Source organism: Bos taurus, chromosome 8, assembly GCF_002263795.3.
Source record: "Bos taurus isolate L1 Dominette 01449 registration number 42190680 breed Hereford chromosome 8, ARS-UCD2.0, whole genome shotgun sequence".
NCBI classification, from domain to species: domain Eukaryota; kingdom Metazoa; phylum Chordata; class Mammalia; order Artiodactyla; family Bovidae; genus Bos; species Bos taurus.
In genome coordinates, this window is record NC_037335.1 from 15,925,440 (window position 1) to 15,948,137 (window position 22,698).

The 22,698-nt window shown below is 38.0% G+C and overlaps 1 protein-coding gene across 11 annotated transcripts in view; it reads left to right on the plus strand.

The window, feature by feature from the left end:
* LINGO2 (leucine rich repeat and Ig domain containing 2) overlaps positions 1 to 22,698 on the plus strand; it is a 1,453,939-nt gene that overhangs the window by 1,077,748 nt on the left and 353,493 nt on the right. For all 11 annotated transcript variants that reach the window (XM_059889349.1, XM_059889352.1, XM_059889347.1 and 8 more), the window contains one exon: positions 5,877 to 6,035. The gene's annotated coding sequence lies outside the window, so the exon portion shown is untranslated. The remainder of the gene's footprint in view (positions 1 to 5,876; positions 6,036 to 22,698) is intronic.

A 22,698-nucleotide genomic window follows, 5' to 3' on the forward strand; every position in this document is an offset into this window, starting at 1 on the left:
GTATTTGTAAGATCCCTTCCTAAGCTACAGAAAGCTCAGTGTGTTAGGTACTCTGTCTTGTCTGACTCTGCGACACCATGGACTATGGCCTGCCAGGTTCCTCTGTCCATGGGATTTTCCAGGCAAGAATACTGGAGTGTGTTGCCATTTCCATCTCCAGGGGATCTTCCTGACCCATGAATCAAACTCGGATCTCCCACACTACAGGCAGACTCTTTACCATCTGAGCTACCAGGGAAATACAGAAAACTCAGAATGTGAGGTATTTGGGAACTTTCGGGTTCAGTTTTGTTTGTAAGTTCTCACTTGACCAGACCAAGCCACCTAGAGTCAAGATATGCACTGTTTTTCTACTCTAGGCTGACATATTCTGGAAAAGTTAATACAGGCTTGATCCCTGCCCCTCTTCCATAATAAATCAGCTTACTTCTCTGTCCGTCCTAGTAGACTATGGGCAATACCTGGGTAGTACATGAATCTTTTATTTTTTTTATCTTTTATCTTTTTATGCTTTCTTTTTTAAATTTAAATTAATTATTTTATTTAGTTTCCCAATCTTATTTACTTTTAATTGAAGGAAAATTGCTTCACAATATTGTATTGACCTGTGCCGTACATCACCGTGAATCAGCCATAGCTATACATGTGTCCCCTCCCTCTTGAACTGAATCTGTACTTGCCTTATCCTCAGAGCCTAGCACATTACTAGAACTTAACAGGTTCTTAAAACTCTGTTGAGCTGAAAAGACAAAGAGGGAGGAAACCAAAGGAAGGACTGAAGGAAGTATGGAAGAAAAAAAGGAAGAGAAGATAGTGAAGGAACAGAAAAGGAGAAGAGGGGAAGGAAGGAATGGAGAAAAGTGAGAACAGGAAAGGAGTGAAAAAGAATGGAGACATGTTTCATTTGTGGAGAATTTGTGAGTGTAATAGAATCCCTCCTTTAAAAAAAATCAAGGAAGAATGTGGACATTCTTAATTGCCATTTTCTAGGTCATAATCAATTCAGAATTAGGTGTCTTTGAGCAGACACAAAGAACTGTTTGTGTATCAGGCACTGGTTTCTCAGATGTAGATTGAATTACCCTAGATTTTGTTTTATGTCACTTAAGAGGCTGCCTGCTGGGCTTCTGAAATAAAAACATTAACTGGATATCTTAGAATATTATTTTAAGCATGCAATTACTAATAACAGAGCTAAACATACCAAATGGGCATCAGCAAAACACCACTGTGTTATTTATAGTTCAATCTAATCATACACTTTGTCACAATCCATCAACACACTCTTCTCCTGGTGTCTATATATTTTTTCCTTTGGGAAATAAATTGGCTCAAGAGAGAGAGAACAATATCATTTGTTGATTTCAGAAACTTAAGCTCTGTTAAAACTGAGTACTCAGAAATCCTGTTATTTTGTTTATTGGCTTTGGCATCTTCTTTCTAAAATAAAACCTACCCCAAACATGGTTCTTTAAACACAACTGAATTGGAGATCTATAAAGTTGTTTAGACACCATGTGTAGAAAGCTGGGTAAGAGAGTGGTGTATTAGAAAGACAGGGACATCATGAGTTTGAGTATTCATCCAGACCTGCTATGATCTTATGATCTCTGAGATGTCACTTCATTTCCCAGACACTCAGATTTTCATCAGTAGATTGAGAAAATCTCTCAAATTCAGTTTATAAGAATTTAAAACTGACAGTACCATAGTATCAATTAACTGCACACCCAGCTCTCTTTTTCAGAAGCTCTATGCCCTTGAGCAATCATTTAAAATCTCTGATCTTTATTTTCACCACCATAAGTTGGACATTATTGTAATACTTACTTCACATGGTTTTTGAGACAATTAAATGAGAAACTATATATAAAGCAGATAGCAGTTAACAGTGATTTTTGTTAATTACCCACCCCTGCCTGCTGGGAAATAATCTATAATGTTTACATTTGACTAAATGAAGAAAAAGAAAAGAAGCTAGAAGCAATGAATCTGTTACTTAAAAAAATAGTGGCATCTTTCCTTTTCCAATATCACTGATCAAAGGGTACAGATTTGAAATACATAAGGCCAAAAGCTTCATAACTTTAATCACTGATAACCTACCTATTCCCACATTCTTGATGCTTGTATTCTTGAGGTTTATGCAGGAAAATGAGTGACTTAGATACAAGGCTTGCAAAATGTACCAAACAGGCATTTAACAAATGCACTGAGCTCATAGAATGCTGAGCATTCCTATGGTTTCGTTGGATACCAGAGGGCTTTGCAACGTGTCCATGGTGGTCATGAAGCACATCCCTGAGATAAAGTTTAAAAAGCATCATATCAACAAGTACAAATCAATGTCTTATGAAATATGTGCCTCAGTGCTAGAGGGATCCTGGGGAAAGCTTTCTTCCAAGCAATAAGATAAACTAGAAGGACAGGAATAGTATGCATAAAGAAAGACAAAGAAGACCAAAATTCAACTACAGAGCACTTAAGGCCAGACCAAGAAACAAGAAAGTAGGGTCTGTGAATGTTGAATTTCTTCTACTTTATAAAAAATTGATTGGAGACTTGTTTTAGATTCAAATACAACAGTATTTTGTCAATAGGTTCTGTATCTCATGCCCCTATCTAGAACCTCCCTGAACATGATAAAAAATGCATTTAAAAGTTGTAAGTCAACATTATTGAGGTATAAATTATATACGATATAATATACTCATTCAAAATTATTTTTAAAGAATACAAATCTCTCAAAAATAAGAATAACATTTATTTTTAAAAGTGTTTTCAAACTAGTTTCAGTATAAGCAGAGATCCAAAAAACAAAAGATGAGAAAATAGAGGAAAATGGAACCATTTGGAAGCCATTGATTTTAGTAAAATGTCTTTATTTTTTTCCTTAACTTCTAAAGAGCATTTTTAGAAGTATAATCTGTGTCTTTTGTTTCCATATTCCTATTCAGTATCATATCTGAAGGGAGGAAAGTGAAAAGTTTTGTATTTTTTTCACTCTAAAAATTGGTCTTGAAAATTCAAGTCAATGTTGTGGAATTAGCATTTCTTATGAACATCTCATGAACTTCTCTTTGAGGAAAATACATGCATTTAATGCGATATATCCTCTTTGAGAAAATAATATTACAAACATCATGTGAAGCAATGTGTTGTGTAACAGTACCTGCACCGAAATCTGTTGACTTGTGACACAGGCCACATAAGATTGTACTGCAACGCCTAATACACACATGCGGGAGGCACTGACTCTGTGCTGGATGCCAGAAATGTCAATGTACTGTCAGAACCTAATTGGTTGGATTTTTTGAATCATCATGACTCACTCAGTTAGTGGGCTTGAGAGTGACACAGAACCATCACATCCGGTACAAACTGTATACAAGTTGACTGGGTAAGTCAGTCGTTTTGTGTTGTAGCCCTTGGTCTATAATGGTTTGCTCACTGGCAAACTTAATAACCCCTTTGTCTGATCATATAGTGGCTGGCATATAAAATAAAACCAATTATTTTAATTTGGTCTAATGTTGCTGCCTTTCTTGGGTACCAGTATATGTCAGCAAATCAGAATAGAATAAATAGTAAATTTTTTATGGGAAGAATAAGTGTGTTTTCATTGTGTATTTGGGTACCTAACCCCTTAGGTGGCACAACTGAAGTGCTCAGTTAAAATCTGTGGAAAGAATAAGTGGGTTAATGAATAAATTAGAGGTCAATGGTCAGTAGAAAATCTTTTCATTACTTAAAACATACACAGAAAACCTATCCATTCAAAGAAGGGATCAATAACATCATTTATGTATGGTGAGATAAAGCCATTTTAGAAAGCAAATAGTTACGCTGATTTACTTAGTTTCACTCTTATATAGTAAGTGGCAGAACTAAAGTTTTAGGAATCACATTAGGTCACAGGTGGGTCCTTCCAAACCAACTAGCTTTCAAAGATCCCTCACTTCAAAGTCAGTTTGGTAGCTTGAAGATGATGTTTAATTTCCACTTGCCTGACATTTAGCCTACCTGTATATGACTTCTTCTAATACCCTGATTCTCCCGCAAGAGACAGGAAAGGATTACTACTCATGGAAACAGATCTGTTTTATAAAAGACTTGATTTTATAACTCTTAGAGTATCCTCTAAGAAGAAAAGTAAAATAATTTAGAGCATTTGTGTCCAGAAGTTAACTAAAATTTTAGCTTCATCAATACCAGAGCTTGGATCAGTAGCTTTGACAATTTCAACTGTTATGTGTATGTATGGGTATTTATGTTTGATATGAATAGCATCAACATAGCACTTGAATTTTGAATTGCACAATGGTCACTTAATGTCCAGGTACACATGTCTTGATTTTTAAGGACTTACTTTGAAGTGTTGCATTTTATTCTGATGTATGCATTTGACTTTAACCCCTTGCTATCTTGGGCTTCCCTGGTGGCTCAGCCGGTAAAGCGTCTGCCCGCAATGCGGGAGACCTGGGTTCGATTCCTGGGTCGGGAAGATCCCCTGGAAAAGGAAATGGCAATCCACTCCAGCACTCTCGCCTGGAAAAATCCCATGGATGGAGGAGCCTGATAGGCTACAGTCCACGGGGTCGCAAAGAATCAGACATGACCATTCTTGCTGAAATGGCACAAATATAGGAGATCTCACTACCGTGTCTTCTAGTGAAGTTTCCACATGGACTTCTGGGAATATTAGTTGTAGTTCTAATTACAAATCCATAAGGATATATAATTCTGTATCTTGTTAAAGCCAGTCTTTGCACCTGTGTTCATTAATCTGCCACACATAACCATTCACATGAGTCCCCTTACCAGCTTAGAACAACCTCTCAACCATTTCTGCTGCACCATTTAGAAAATAAAATAATAATAAATGTTTTAGTATATACATAGCTAAATATGGTTGTGGTAGCTAAAAAAATATCTAGTCATTCTTAAAGCCTACCCTGGGAAGACCAATAAAGAAATCTATCCATTTAGAATCCTTCTAAATTTCTATGGAACACAGTTATTTGTGTGCCAGGTATCCACGCAATCGTACAATCAGGAGTTGTTGATTATACATGGAGTTTTATCTCCTTAAATGGAAGCTAACGATGCTTATGAAGATTAAATACCATATTTACTCATATGAGTATAAATAGTTTAAGCATTAAATGTGTGGTAGATTGCCCCAATATTAGTTATCTAATTACTTTCCTGGTTTCTGGTCGTTCCTTTGTGTACAGACTGTGGCTACCGCATGTTTGTGTTGGTGACTGTCTGGTGTGGTCTATCTTGATTTGGATCATGGAGGGTGCTGAATTTGAAGGCCCTTATATATGTTCATCAGAGGTGTTCCTCATACACTATCATGCAGACATGTTTTAATTTTTATGTTGGGAATATTGAAGTGGAATGTCGGAACTCACAGATGTAAGTGTCCTTGATCTAGGTCATTATGTGGATTTTCTTCTAGCTGTTGATGAGTTTTGTCCTGTTGAACCTCATTACCAGTTACCCTGAGAATATTATGAATAGAGTCAGAAAAATACTTTTGAGTACTCCAAGTGGTCACCTACATGAAGGAGAAGAGGTATGCACTATAAAATGTGTGAGTTTTAGTATCAATAATATTTATTTACACCGACAGCTTAAATAGATCTATAGTAACATGAAGAGGAACATGCACTCTTGCCAAAACACCTTCTGTAGCACATAAATGTTGGTCTATTGGCTTTAATGTTTATCAGCATCTTGAGTGGCATTTATTGCTCCTCATACACTCCTTTATGATTCCCTTATTGATCAAGTAGTGATGCCTCCTGGACCAAGGACATGGTTCCCTATTTTTCAGTTAGATGAAAAAAATGCCTTGTTTGTTGCAGGTTTGTTTCAAGGAGATGACATGTGGGATTCTGAGAGATGCTGCTGCCCATGACGTGTTGGAATTATCATGATCTACTACCCAGTTTGGATTTCATCCAGTGGTCAAGAGCTTTGCATGGTAGACAGCAAGGGTCGGATTTCTAAAAAGAGTAAACCAGGTAAGATTTGAGGGAGTCATCTGATCATTTATCATTTGTTTAGGCATTTCTAAGGGCTTTAGAGTGCTGCCAAGGTGTATTGAATAATGCGTAACTTCTCTGTTTGCTTTCTAAGTCCACTCAACAGGTTGTTGAAGAATGGTGCTCCCTTGAATTCAGGAGAATGGATATAGTAATGATTGAGTTCTTTTTTCTCAAGAGGAGGGGAGGAGTTAAGATAACGTAAAGCAGACACAAGATACTATGGATGATGGTTTAATGCAATAGCCCCAAATTGCAAGCTAAGGCAGTTTCCTCTTTAAGGAACTACTCTGAACTATAATGGAATAAGCAGTTGTACTTTTTGAAGGTTGAGTAGGGAAAGTGTTGCAGTTTACAGCATATGATCTTACATATATGCTTCAAAGTTATTCCAGTTTAGAAGGTATACCATTATTTTGCCTTTTATTTTTTGAAAGTATTTATCATTCTAAATTCTGTTCATCTAAGTATGATTTGATATGGTAACATAATGACCTAGTCCATTGTGGCTTTTGGAATTTAAAATGTAACACATGCTCTTATTCAACTTGTCTCTGGGACTTTTGTCTGTTTCATTCTGGAACCTCTTTTCAACTATCAGATCTGATCTTTCTCTTTAACATTCTTCCTCCTCTATAACATAATTAAAATTTGTTAGTAACAGTTACTTGGGGCAACTACATTATTCCTATCTTCTGATTTTAAGACTATCAGAGCTCTTATATCAAAATTTTATGAATCCCAAATCAAGATTTCCTTTAAGCTCAATTATCAAAACAGAAAATATATGTAAAATTTAATCATTTAGAAAACTTGAACTCTTTCAGTTGGAGTTTTTGTTTGTTTTTTTTAAAATACAGCTTTTTTATTTTCTGAAAATAAAGCAAATGGAACTCAGTTAATAAATTATAGGCTAAGATAATTATTTGGATATAAGAATTTTGATAGTGCTTGAAAATAATTGACTTTCTAAAGTTTAATACGTATGTCTTCTCAATCTCCTAGTAACTTGTCTATAAGATGATATCCTGAGAGTCTGAAATTCAAATTAGTCATGGCTTTTGAATTTGTTAGAAATAGTATAGATCACCAAACTCATGGCACAAATCCTTATTTGATGAACTGGGTTAGTGGGTAACTATTTATCCTGTTTTGTGGCATATTGGGTTAGCCATATTTGGAAGAGTTCTGAGAGTCTGTAAATAAAAGAGACATCAACAAGAAGGATGCATTTGTGGGATAAACCTCAACTAGTTTCATGCTTCATTACATTGTTATCTAGCAAAAAATTACAGCAAGAACACTTCATGATAGGCTTCCATATTCTTAAGCTTATTAGTCCAAAATAAATTTGATCATAATTATGTTTATTTCAATATTTTCATTAAAACTGGGTTGTATGTTAAAACATCAGACTTAGAAGAAAGACACAAAGGGGAGGGATGCAATTAAATCTATTTTTAAGGCCAATAATCATGTGTTAATGTAATTATTAAAGAAAGAGCTCTTCTCTATTTGTGAGACAAGTGTTTTTATTCTTTAGAATATTTTTTGAAATAAGTTATCAATATATAGAGAGAAGTGTACAGCAATACTTTTGATCTAAGAATCATAAAGAAACATAACTTCTCTTAGAGAGTCCTTAAAAGTGAGTCCTGTTGATTAGGATATACAGATAATAAATTCCACTGTTCTATATAAAAATGAAAACTTTGGAAGGGGCCTCTGGACATAAAAGATTTGACAGTGAATTCAAATATTTTCTCAGTTAAAGGTTGACTCTTTTATTTATTTATTTTTTTAGGTTGTTTTTTTTTTAATTTTATTTTATTTTTAAACTTTGCATAATTGTATTAGTTTTGCCAAATATCAAAATGAATCCGCCACAGGTATACATGTGTTCCCCATCCTGAACCCTCTTCCCTCCTCCTTCCCCATACCATCCCTCTGGGTCGTCCCAGTGCACTAGCCCCAAGCATCCAGTATCATGCATCGAACCTGGACTGGCATCTCGTTTCATACATGATATTTTACATGTTTCAATGCCATTCTCCCAAATCTTCCCACCCTCTCCCTCTCCCACAGAGTCCATAAGACTGTTCTATACATCATTGACTCTTTTGCTGTCTCGTACACAGGGTTATTGTTACCATCTTTCTAAATTCCATATATATGCGTTAGTATACTGTTTTGGTGTTTTTCCTTCTGGCTTACTTCACTCTGTATAATAGGCTCCAGTTTCATCCACCTCATTAGAACTGATTCAAATGTTTTCTTTTTAATGGCTGAGTAATACTCCATTGTGTATATGTACCATAGCTTTCTTATCCATTCATGACTCTTTTAAAATGAACAGAAACTGTATACATTATGGATTTATACTTATATTAGTTTGAAATTTGTTTTTGTTCTCTGTTGTAAGAATGGCAGTTGCATTTTTTTTTTTTTTTTATGGTGATGCATGTCACCTTCTCCATAAAGTTAAAAGAATGTCAAGTCATGAATTCTGTTCTCGGAAGTTTGTAAAAAATCATAAAAATTTGCACTGTTCCTTAGCCTAAAAGGAATTTTTCCTTCTTAAAGCATTTTTAAAGTAAAAGTTTATCTAATCTCAATGTTACATTACTGAATGCTTGTACAGAGAAGCAATATTAAGCTATAAAGACAGGCTATAAAAGGTCAGATTTTGCAAAGCACTTCTGATAATAGGATGCCCCCTGTAATGGAATTTGTAGTCTCCAAGGTGGTTCATGGAAAGCATTTAAGTCCTACCTGTGTAGGCAGTGTCTCCTTTACCCTCTGCAGAGAGTGTGGACATTCTCACCTGTGCCACCATTCTTATTCTGAGGTCTTCTGAAAATAAAATTTTAAGAATTCAGGGCGGCCGCTGTTTCCATCATGAAAAGCCTCATATGAATGTTACATATTTTTTGCTACAAGTTTACTTACCCTCTGAGCATGTTTTGAGTGTCAAATGAAAGCATTAGGCACTCAGTCATGTCTGAATCTTTTCAACCCCATTAACTGTAGCCCACCAGGGTCCTCTGTCCATGGAATTCTCCAGGCAAGAATACTAGAGTGGGTAGCCATTCCCTCCTCCAGGGGATCATCCCAGCCCAGGGATTGAACCCAGGTCTCCCTCATTACAGTCTGAGCCACCTGGAAGCCCTTTGAACCTCAATCACACGTAAAACAGTATGAGGCCAGAAACAAATCAGTGATCCTCCCAGCCCTGTCCTCAAATAGTTCACACAGAGTAAAACAGACACTAAATGGCTCACTCCAGGCAAAAGGAACTAAAAAGTTTAATGGTGCATTTCAAGCAAAATTCTCTGGAAACTGAAATGAAGGATTGTTTAAAACTGATAGGAGTATTAAAAGGTCTTCGAGGCTTAAGAGATACTTCAGCTGCACAGTTGAAAAGTGAGGAGAATTTTAATTGATAGGAAATGTGTATGAAGGCATTCTAGGGGCAACTGTGGCAAAGTCACCATGGTGTAAAAATCAATGTTATGCTTGGAGAATGGAAGTTGGATACCGGAGGACAGGGATGAATCAAAACAGAGGTGGGACATACAGTTTGGGGCTGGACTGTAGTGTTTTGAATGCATGGTTATCTTGGATAAAAATATGAAAGTAATGTATAATGCAATCTATAAGAAAAGAATTCTGATAGAGTGTAGGGGAACAAGCAGGGAAAGTATGTGCAGAGAAAAGAGATAAACTGAAACCATTGAGCTCCCTGAGTGCAGAAAGTTGTGGTTTCAAGTCTGCTGTATCACCAGAGCCGTTCCTGCCATTCATTGATTCTGTTAGTCTCTATTAAATGCTGACTAAATGAACGCCTCTCGCTGATAATCCATAAACCTCTAACTTTGCAATTTTTCCTCCTTTAAAAATGGTATGAGAACTCTTCATAAAAGGATGAAAAGCATTTAACTTACATGGTTTTCATCACATGCAAGAGTACACACACACTCTCTCTCTCTCCACTCCCCGCAATATGCGCTTGAAATTAAACCTCAGATCCTGTTCCTGAAATTTATGCTTCAATTAAGATGGGGGCAGCTGCTTCCCTCTTTTATTTCCCTTTTGAGACTTTTATCTCTCAGGCTTTATCCTTCCCTTCCTCGTTTTATCATCATATCCATCACTGTTTCACTCCTTGGGAACACAGCATGCATGGCAGGCACATTTTTATGGCTAGAAAGCAAACCTAACCTACTTGGCCCAGACTGCTTTCTTAAACCTAATTAAGTAATTCTGCTGAAAGTCTCACGTCCTTTCCATCACAGGGCACCTTTGGTCAAAATAATAGGGGACACTTTAATGCCATGGAAAATAACTGGGGAAGGGAGCCTGAAGAAGACACAAAGTGAGTGAAAAGAAGCTGCAGCCCAGCAGTCTTTGACACAACGCTTTAATGAGCCTGGGTGCATTAACACCTCTGCTGTAGGAAACCCCTAACTCATAGCATCACTTTCAGGCCAATTATTTTACATAACATTACCGTTGTTATACAGCTCCCCAATCATACACCAAATTCAGTGCATTTTGTATGACTGAATTATCTATCTTTCAAAGAAGTTCTCTTATGGTCTGGGGGAAAAAAATCAAGAATGTCTTTCCAAATATGCCTACTTAATGAGGCATATGATTCACTAAGACATTATATTCTTGTTACTAGGGTCTTTGTCTTTTTTCTATAGGATCTTATTTCCAGAGCCACATACTAATTCAATAAACTTATCTGCTGAGTGAATGACCGAATATCAAAACTTGGACTTCAAATCAAATTCATTACTTCAGTGTCTTTACGAGTTGGAAATCTCTCTCTCTTGTTAGTGGGACCATTGGTATTTGAGGTTTTTGTCCACTGTTACATCAAGGGCATCTTAGTGTTTCATGTTTTTAATACTGCCATTATTTAGTAACAGATCTTTTTCAATCACACAATGACATATAATAGTACCCAAAGTCGAGGGGTTTGGAGGGTTTAGTCTGACAGTAAGAAGCAAGAAAAAAAGAGAAAAACATTTACTAAATATCTCATTGCCTTTATAAATGAAGTATGGTTCTCTTTTACAAACTTATCACAGACTTTGCATTTTTATTTTTATGGATTTCAAATGGTAGGGAGAAAGAAGTAAGCTCTTTCTGTGCTCTTGGGTGTGGACTTCTCTGGGTAGAAATCACTGAAAAACTGCCATGCTAGCAAGCTACCCTCTTCTACTTTGAGGAGGCAGATTATAGCTACTTGTGTCTGTAAATATTCTATCATATTTATCGGCATTGGCTTTAATTAAGAGCTGGGTTTGAATCTGAACTCTGACACTTAACAGTTATATCACCCTCGACAGGTTATTTGTTATCTCAGAACTTTGATTTCCAATAGGAAGTATAAAGTTATCAGTAGGGGTTCCATGGGCTATCATGAGGATTAAATGAGATCATGCTCTAAGACACTCTGCAGAATATTTGATACATTGTAAATATGCTAATAATGCTATAGCTCTAATTGAGGATACTCCCACATGGCGCTAGTGATAAAGAACCCGCTTGCCAACTCTGGAGATGAAAGAGACAAGGCTTCGATCCCTGGGTTGGGACGATCCCCTCGAGGAGGGCATGGCAACTCACTCCAGTATTCTTGCCTGGAGAATCCCATGGACAGAGGAGCCTGTCGGGCTGTAGTCCATAGGGTTGCACAGAGTTGGACACAACTGAAGTGACTTAGCACATAATGTTCTAATTATTTTATCACTATTGTTCTAATTATTATTATTATTTGCAATCTATATGTGTAGCAGTTCTGTCTAGAAATCCACTTGTTTTCAGCAAAATGTCAGAATATTTTACCCACTTTTCCCAGAAGTAAATGAGATGTAAAGGTGCTTAGCAGAATACCTGATACCTATAAGTACTCAGTACGTATTGTGGTGGTGGTGGTCATTATTATTTATTTATATATGCATTTCTCTTCCTTAGGCTTTTTGAAGAGATCTAGGTCTAATTATAGTAACAAGGTCCTTCTTAGAAGGTCTATGAGTATCGTTCGTGTTTGAGATAAAATCCTGTTTATCACTCTGTTATTGGTCATTTTGTAATCATGTTGCTGATATTGAAGTAAATATCATTTTCTTTTTAACCAAAGATCACCAAAGTGATTTTCCATACCAAATTATAGTCTTTAAAATTAAAAAAAAAGAAAAAGCACATTGAAAATGAGGACACTGTCTACTCCCAACGGATAAAAACATCCACAGATGCTAAATATCCTTTGGGCTTCCCTGGTGACTCAGACGGTAAAGAATCTGCCTGCAATTCAGAAGACCTGGGTTCCATCCCTGGATCAGGAAGATACTGTGGAGAAAGAAACGGCAACCCACTCCAGTATTCTTGCCTGGAGAATTCCATGGACAGAGGAGCCTGATGGGCTACAGTCCATGGGGTTACAAAGAGTCAAACATGACTGATCAACTAACACACACAAAGTCCTTTGTATAAGTGGTGTAGTACAGTGAAATGTCACCCACTACTGATTGGATCCATATCCAGTGGAATATGGATCCAATTGGAAGTAGTGGAAGGCCTATAGTATCCTACAATAGCAAACTGATCGTCCTTATCTGTTGACATGATTCTCTATTTGGGAATACTTCTTTAATACACACTCATAGAGACTGTCTTTAGAGGACCCTGCCATTAACCAAGTGGTATATGTAATTATGCCTTTAACCTCTACTTTATTACATGAGTTTTATAAGAGAGACAACCATGAATTTTGAAATGAAAATTTAGAATTAAAACTACATTTTATACAGTACAATAATACTTCAAAGCTTAATTATCAAGATTAATCTTACAACCAGACTAGGTGATTAGTGGGGATAAATGCTAGGCAATTTCATGAATTTCTGGTCAGTGCTTTGTAGGCCGTTGGTTTTGAGTGGCCCTGGCCATGTCAGTAAAAGGCAGAATCCAGATCATCAGCTGAGGCATGAAGGAAGACAGTGTAGATGAGAAAGCAGCAGTGGGATGTGGAAAAGGAATCAACCAAGGGCAAATAAAACCAGGCTTTGGCAGAAGGGCCTTTTAAGATTGGATGGTGGGTGTCGGCAGCAAGCCAGGACTGGAGAGCAGCTCATTTTCCATCAGCAGCTCTCTGTTGCCCTCAGAGAGGCACAGAGGAAGTCCATGGTGGAAAGAGAAGGAATTTAGGGAGGCACTGTGGTGACGGAAGTAGCAACGGAGTTAACTGGCAGGTTGAGGGGAGTCCTGCCAGGAGTTAACAGCTTGACAAAATGACAAGGGTTTGGACTGAGTGGTAGGAAATCCCTGAGTGTTGGCGGGGGGGCGTGGGGGGGATCATTTCATTAGAAAGGATTTATTCATCCTGAGTATAAGATTTAGCATGAAATTAAGATGCTGCTGGAGACAATCTTTACAAAGTCCCTTCTGCAGAAGTGGGAACGGAAGGATAACCAAGACTCAGATATATCATGTCTCATCCTGTTGAATCCGGCAGTGACAATGGCAATGAAATAATGACAACCACCCTAAGTTGAATGTTTAGATCAATACAGGTAATTCATATCAGTAACCCTGCAGTGTAGACAAAATTACATGTATATTCAAGACAAAAAAACTGAGACTTAGGAAGGTTAGTAATTTACCCAAGCTCACACAGCTAATGTGTGTCAGGGTGAGTTTTTCTTCCAAGATCTCCTCTTTATAAACATTAGTGAGTTTTCCATTATATTATTATCCCAATTTTCAGTTCTTTAGCACTCCAATCCCTGTGCCTTTATACATAGCTGCGAATTTGCTCTAGTGTATAATAAATTTTTATAACATTGTCTAATTTCCTTCTTGTTACATGTGTGTGTATTTTGCTTGTCCATGAATTTGAAAGTGATCTGAGAGGTAGAACCCATAGTGTTTCATTTTACAGAGGGCCTGTTACTACTGGTGCTATGACAGGCCCTGATTCTGAACGAATATTTGCTGATGATAATGTCAATAACAAACTGCCCCTTTTCAACAAAGGTGAATATATGTACACACTTCATATATATTTCTTGGTATAGATGTTGTATATATAAAGTCGTATACCTATAACTTATTGAATGACTAGATTAAAATCATTTGAATAATATTCGTTTCATCTATATAAGATTTTCTTTCCCATAACAGAGCATTTACATGGATTGATTTAAATGGATTGTTTTCTAACATGTATTCTATGGAAAACTGGCCTGGAGGTGTGTGTTCCTTGTGTGAAGAGTTTTGTAGCCAAAGGCATTTGCAGGCGTCTTATTTGTGATAAGACCTGGCTCGAAGAGAAAGAGTTTAGGTTTGCCTACCACGTGGGCCACATTTTTCCTTGAATGCAGGATTATTGATACGCAGAGGAAAGTGAATGGTTTTGAGCCACCTTTCCCCCAGATGCCATTTCTGGCGTTAGGAACACAGACCTTGGACACATGAATGCTCATTCTCCATCTTTTTCTCTTCCTCTTTTTTCTCTTCTTTTCCTCTTCCTTTTTTCCCCTTTCCTCTCTCCTTCCACTTTCTCTTTCTTTTCCTTTCTCCTCTTCTCCTCCTCCACTCCTCACATTCTCATATTCACTTCTCTCCTCTCTATCCCCCTTGCCTAAAGAACATGCTAACATTTCTTTCTTTGGGTTTCTTCACATTTCAATTAAAGCAGATCATTATGTCCAGTAGCATCCCTTCTCTAGATATGTTGTGTGTGCGTGGGTGTTAGTCACTCAGTCGTGTCTGACTCTATGTGACCTCCTGGACTATATAGCCCACCAGACTTCTCTGACCTTGGGATTCTCCAGGCAAGAATACTGGAGTGGTGTGCCATGCCGTCCTTCAGGAGATCTTCCCAACCCGGGGATCGAACCTGGGTCTCCTGCATTGCAGGTGGACTCTACCATCTGAGCCCAAGGGAAGCCTAGATATGTTACTCCCATCATTGAAGTTATCATTTTTTTTCATCTGTTCAAGCAAAACCTGGACATGTTCTCCCTCTCCTTGCTAATGATAAGAGAGACATTATAATTTTAAGGCAACTCCTATAGACAGAGTGCTTTTTACCGGGAAATTACTTTTTCTAGGGTAACCTCACTTTCACACTCTTGGTAGTAGATAGAATTCCAGGCACAGGCTATATTTTACACATTCAAAATGCAGCCTAATTATGAAGCCAAAGGCAATTATTGTCATACTCCATTATTAGCACCATCAGTAGGAGATTTTTGCTAGTCTTTTCTGCAGGGGCACTGGGCCTGGTGAAGCAGTCTCAATTTCAGTCGCTTTCCTTTCCACATATGTTACAGACTGTCTCTACCCAATTTCTTTAAATGTCATAGCTTAATGGCTTACAGCCTCAACTTCCGTTAGTATCTTGTAATACTCTATAATGGAGAATAATCTGAAAACTTATATATATACCATATATATGGGCTTCCCTGGTAGCTCAGATGGTAAAGAATCTGCCTGCAATGCAGGAGACCCAGGTTTGATCCCTGGGTCAGGAAGATCCCCTGGAGAAAGAAATGGCAACCCACTCCCGCATTCTTGCCTGGAGAATCCCATGAACAGAGGAGCCTGGCAGGCTAAAGTCCATGGGGTTGCAAAGAGTCGGACTTGACTGAACGACTGAAAAACAATAACATATAAGTTTTTAGATTATTTTCCATTATAGGTTATACAGATATATATAACTGAATCACTTTGCTATACATCTGAAACTAAATGCAGTGTTGTAAATCTCAACTCTTAAATGTTAGCTTTGTCTTCAAGGAGTTTATGATGCCAGTGACAAGCAGAGCAGATATGCAGTATTATCAGAAAAGGAAAAAAGCCAGTACTTTTAAGTGTCAGGCAAGAACTTGGGTGGATGAGAAGAACTGCAGAGATTCAGAGGAAGAAAGTCATGGTGGACCTGAAACCTCGGGGAAGTTTCATGAAGGAGATGAACCAGAGCTGAGCCTCAGAGAAAGAGTAGGAATTCTCTTACTAAAAGCAAAGCTGAAGCTGAAGTTCCAGTACTTTGGAAGACCCTGATGCTGGGAAAGATTGAGGGCAAGATGAAAAGGGGGTGACAGAAAATGAGATGATTGGATGACATCACGGACTCAATGGACATGAGTTTGAGCAAACTCAGGGAGATAGTGAAGGTCAGAGAAACCTAGTGTGCTGTAGTTCGTGGAGTCTGAACAGAAACAACAGCAAAAGCAGGGACTTCCCTGGCAGCCCAGTGGTTAAGGCTCTGTGCTTCTAATGCAAGGGGTGTGGGTTCAATCTCTGGCCAAGAAACTAAGATCCCACATGTGGTGAGGTCAAAAATAGATAAATAAATAAAGATGCACATGATTTGTGTTGGCCAGATGAGGAGGGGGCATCTAAGCAATAAAGTGTAGGTAGTTCACTAACTAAAAATCTCTCTGGTATTTGGCCTCCTTAAAAAAAAAAAAAAGCAAAAGCAAGCATCAACGTGTTTTTCCCATACCCTTTATCATATACTGGGAAGTTCTCTGTGATCAGACTTCTTATCTTGCGAGATTCACACTTTGTATGCATCACACTTCCTTCCTTATTTGACCTCACAGCTGAGCACACTATTTTTCATCCCCTATTGTGTATAACTCCTAAAACATACTTCTATGACACCTGTTTCTCTCACTAGAATGTAAGTTCTGTAAGGCAGAGACCAGGTCTTATTCATCATCTTTGTTTTCTCAGAATGTCTTTATCTCACAGAGGTGACATGTAGGCATGAACATATGCCTTTTCTTATCAGTTATGTCAGGACTTACTCACTTAATGCTTTGTCAGTTTTGAAGACTGGAAATCACATTCTAGACTCCCCTTTGCCTTTATTTTGTTGAAATGCCATCATGGCATGGTCAAAAAGAACAGCGAGTTCTAGAATATCTAGTAAAAATGATGTGGGCTGACAAATATTATGTAAATTATTGGGATTGAAAACAAAAATCCTACCTCCAGCACTGGAAATATTACAGATGGTATTGAAATGTGACTCGAAAATGTGATTTCATAAGAGTGATGGTATTTACATGAACAATTCAAAGGAGATGGAAAACTAATTTTGATAGAAAAGTTTTAAGAGTTTAAATGCTTTTTATGATTCTACTTTATTGGAATTCACCTAGGCTCTAAAGCTCAGTAACCTTCCCTCTGTCTATCGTACACCCTTCACAATGTTAGATATACCTATGAACACTTTTGTTCTCATTTCATGCCTTAAGTAAAGTGTACCTGAAATCTTGGATTTCAACTTTTTTTTTCCCAATTACATAATTTACCTACTATTGCAACGCAAGTAAGAAACTATAATAAATGGAATCACAAGAAGAACAAAAACAATCTGTACGCAATAACTGAGGTACAAATGAGTACATATATTCTTTGAGTTCCTAAGAGTTAGATTTTAAAAACTGAAAATGATACACGTTGCTCAGATCAGATCAGATCAGTCGCTCAGTCATGTCCGACTCTTTGCGACCCAATGAATTGCAGCACACCAGGCCTCCCTGTCCATCACCAACTCCCGGAGTTCACTCAGACTCACGTCCATCGAGTCAGTGATGCCATCCAGCTATCTCATCCTCTGTCGTCCCCTTCTCCTCCTGCCCCCAATCCCTCCCAGCATCAGGGTCTTTTCCAATGAGTCAACTCTTCTCATGAGGTGGCCAAAGTACTGGAGTTTCAGCTTCAGCATCATTCCTTCCAAAGAAATCCCAGGGCTGATCTCCTTCAGAATGGACTGGTTGGATCTCCTTGCAGTCCAAGGGACTCTAAAGAGTCTTCTCCAACACCACAGTTCAAAAGCATCAATTCTTTGGCGCTCAGCCTTCTTCACAGTCCAACTCTCACATCCATACATGACCACAGGAAAAACCATAGCCTTGACTAGATGAACCTTTGTTGGCAAACTGATGTCTCTGCTTTTGAATATGCTATCTAAGTCGGTCATAACTTTCCTTCCAAGGAGTACACGTCTTTTAATTTCATGGCTGCAGTCACCATCTGTAGTGATTTTGGAGCCCAGAAAAATAAAGTCTGACACTGTTTCCACTGTTTCCCCATCTATTTCCCATGAAGTGGTGGGACCGGATGCCATGATCTTGGTTTTCTGAATGTTGAGCTGTAAGCCAACTTTTTCACTCTCCACTTTCACTTTCATCAAGAGGCTTTTTAGTTCCTCTTCACTTTCTGCCATAAGGGTGGTGTCATCTGCATATCTGAGGTTATTGATATTTCTCCTGGCAATCTTGATTCCAGTTTGTGTTTCTTCCAGTCCAACGTTTCTCATGATGTACTCTGCATAGAAGTTAAATAAACAGGGTGACAATATACAGCCTTGACAAACTCCTTTTCCTATTTGGAACCAGTCTTTTGTTCCATGTCCAGTTCTAACTGTTGCTTCCTGACATGCATACAAATTTCTCAAGAGGCAGATCAGGTGGTCTGATATTCCCATCTCTTTCAGAATTTTCCACAGTTTATTGTGATCCACACAGTCAAAGGCTTTGGCATAGTCAATAAAGCAGAAATAGATGTTTTTCTGGAACTCTCTTGCTTTTTCGATGATCCAGCGGATGTTGGCAATTTGATCTCTGGTTCCTCTGCCTTTTCTAAAACCAGCTTGAACATCTGGAAGTTTACAGTTCACATATTGCTGAAGCCTGGCTTGGAGAATTTTGAGCATTACTTTACTAGTGTGTAAGATGAGTGCAATTGTGTGGTAGTTTGGGCATTCTTTGGCATTGCCTTTCTTTGGGATTAGAATGAAAACTGACCTTTTCCAGTCCTGTGGCCACTGCTGAGTTTTCCAAATTTGCTGGCATATTGAGTGCAGCACTTTCACAGCATCATCTTTCAGGATTTGGAGTAGTTCAACTGGAATTCCATCACCTCCACTAGCTTTGTTCATAGTGATGCTTTCTAAGGCCCACTTGACTTCACATGCCAGGATGTCTGGCTCTAGGTCAGTGATCACACCATCGTGATTATCTGGGTCGTGAAGATGTTTTTTGTACAGTTCTTCTGTGTATTCTTGCCATTTCTTCTTAATATCTTCTGCTTCTGTTAGGTCCATACCATTTCTGTCCTTTATCGAGCTCATCTTTGCATGAAATGTTCCCTTGGTATCTCTGATTTTCTTGAAGAGATCCCTAGTCTTTCCCATTCTGTTGTGTTCCTCTATTTCTTTGCATTGATTGCTGAAGAAGGCTTTCTCATCTCTTTTTGCTATTCTTTGGAACTCTGCATTCAGATGTTTATATCTTTCCTTTTCTCCTTTGCTTTTCACTTCTCTTCTTTTCACAGCTATTTGTAAGGCCTCCCCAGACAGCCATTTTGCTTTTTTTGCATTTCTTTTCTATGGGAATGGTCTTGATCCCTGTCTCCTGTACAATGTCACGAACCTCATTCCATAGTTCATCAGTCACTCTATCTATTAGATCTAGGCCCTTAAATCTATTTCTCACTTCCACTGTATAATCATAAGGGATTTGATTTAGGTCATACCTGCATGGTCTAGTGGTTTTCCCTACTTTCTTCAATGTAAGTCTCAATTTGGCAATAAGGAGCTCATGATCTGAGCCACAGTCAGCTCCTGGTCTTGTTTTTGCTGACTGTATAGAGCTTCTCCATCTTTGGCTGCAAAGAATATAATCAATCTGATTTCGGTGTTGACCATCTGGTGATGTCCATGTATAGAGTCTTCTCTTGTGTTGTTGGAAGAGGGTGTTTGTTATGACCAGTGCATTTTCTTGGCAAAACTCTATTAGTCTTCATTCCATATTCCAAGGCCAAATTTGCCTGTTACTCCAGGTGTTTCTTGACTTCATACTTTGCATTCCAGTCCCCTATAATGAAAAGGACATCTTTTTTGGGTGTTAGTTCTAAAAGGTCTTGTAGGTCTTCATAGAACTGTTCAACTTTAGCTTCTTCAGTGTTACTGGTTGGGGCATAGACTTGGATTACTGTGATATTGAATGGTTTGCCTTGGAAATGAACAGAGATCATTCTGTTGTTTTTGAGATTGCATCCAAGTACTGCATTTCGGACTCTTCTGTTGACCATGATGGCCACTCCATTTCTTCTGAGGGATTCCTGCCTGCAATAGTAGATATAATGGTCATCTGAGTTACATTCACCCATTCCAGTCCATTTCAGTTCACTGATTCCTAGGATGTCGACATTCACTCTTGCCATCTCTTGTTTGACCACTTCCAATTTGCCTTGATTCATGGACCTGACATTCCAGGTTCCTATGCAATATTGCTCTTTACAGCATCAGACCTTGCTTGTATCACCAGTCACATCCACAGCTGGGTATTGTTTTTGCTTTGGCTCCATCCCTTCATTCTTTCTGGAGTTATTTCTCCACTGATCTCCAGTAGCATATTGGGTACCTACTGACCTGGGGAGTTTCTCTTTCAGTATCCTATCATTTTGCCTTTTCATACTGTTCATGAGGTTCTCAAGGCAAGAATACTGAAGTGGTTTGCCATTCCCTTCTCCAGTGGACGACATTCTGTCAAATCTCTCCACCATGACCCGCCCGTCTTGGGTTGCCCCACGGGCATGGCTTAGTTTCATTGAGTTAGACAAGGCTGTGGTCCTAGTGTGATTAGATTGACTAGTCGCTATGGGTATGCAAAAGTGAATGTATTGCACATAGGTTTTATAGCTGGTGGCTGGCAAATGAGAAACACTGTAAGAGGCATCAGAGAATTTCCTAGCCCCAAATCCTAAAATTCTCAAATCTAATAGAAAGTCTCCTATTCTATTCCCAAGCATCTCCTGGACATAGCTAAGGCAAATCTGATTATCAAATCAGATCCGATATAAGCCAAACAAGTACAGTTATTATAGTACAGTATCTCAGCTAACATAATAATTTTTATTTGAAAAATAACATTTGTTTCCTGGCATGAGTTTGTAGTAGAATGAAAACACGCTTCACCAGCAGAAAGGGTAGTGTTTTCTCCATCTGATCTTTCATCAAATAGAATTCTTAATCAAGCTGGAACCTTCTGAAATACATGATTTGGAGACTTTCCAAAAAAACCTGTCATGAGAGGATGATAAATTACAGTTTGATCTCATTTGTCCTAAATTCTGTACATCATTCACCTATGAGTTATATTTCTCTCACCCTGGTGAGATGTGTCCCATAACTCATTCTCATCAATATGATATATTTACTACTAAAAGATTCATATCTTAGAAATAGTTTGACTGTTTCAAACTATGGTCTCTAATTAATCAGAAGGTAATTGCAGTAAGTACCATTCTAGTTGCCAAGTCTAATCATATTCCACCCAGGTGAGTCTTTGACTGGCCTCTGGATCTGACATGCTTTCTGAAATTTAATCAGGGTCATGCTTTATTTATTTATTTTTTTTAATTAAATGAATAATTGGTATTTTTATTGAAATATTTACAATAAATTCTTTTTCTTGTCTGATCCCTGACTACCCCAGTGTGAATAAATGGAACCCTGTGACTAGACATTGATGTTTTCCCAAATGCTTGGATTTTAAAGATCAAGAGGAAATTCAGCTTGCCTTTTCCACAAGGCATTTGTTTCCTGTTTAGAAACAGTTATAGGTTCAAATGTACATTTTTTTTTTTTTTTACCTGCAGAAATCCAGTAACTGTGGTTTGAATAGACCAGGAAGGCACTTGCAATTTAAGTCTAGAAACAAGTGTGTCACAAATCAAAATCAAGTCATGTAGATCTGGCTTAGCATGGTGTGATTCACTTAGCAACAGAGCATCTTTTTGATATTACTTTCTTGGTATTAAAGGCTGTCCACATCTTTTTTCCCATCTTCACCAGACTATATGCATCCTAGGTTGGGCACTGGTCTTTTACTGTAGTAAATTCACTCATGAAAACAAAAACAAAACAATCTAGTATCTAATAGTCCCTTAATGTGTATAGTGTATTTATAAATGAATGAATTGATGAACTGAGAAAATAACATGCATATGGCATTTTACTACACTGAAAATGTTTAGTGGTCAATATAGGCTTTCAATGGTTAAAACAAAAAAATATGCAGTCTCTTATTTACTTTGTTGTGGTGGTTCAGTCACTAAGTCCTGTCCAACTCTTTGTGACCCCATGGACTGCAGCATGCCAGGCTTCTCTTTGCTACACTATATCCCAGATTTTGCTCAGATTTGGGTACATGGAGTCAGTGATTGATGCTCTATAACCATATCATCCTCTGCCACCTCCTTCTCCTTTTGCCTTCAATCTTTCTCTGCATCAGGGTCTTTTCCAGTGAGTCAGCTCTCCACATAACGTGGCCAAGGAATTGAATCTTCAGCCTCAGCATCAATCCTTGCAATGAATATTCAGCATTGATTTCCTTTAGGGTTTACTGGTTTGATCTCCTTGCAATCCAAGGACTCTCAAGAGTCTTCTCCAACACCACAGTTCAAAAGCATCAGTTCTTTGGCACTCAGCCTTCTTTATGATCCAACTCTCACATCCGTACATGACTCCCAGAAAAACCATAGGTTTGACTATACAGACCTTTGTTGGCAAAATAAAGTCTCTTCTTTTTAATATGCTGTCTAG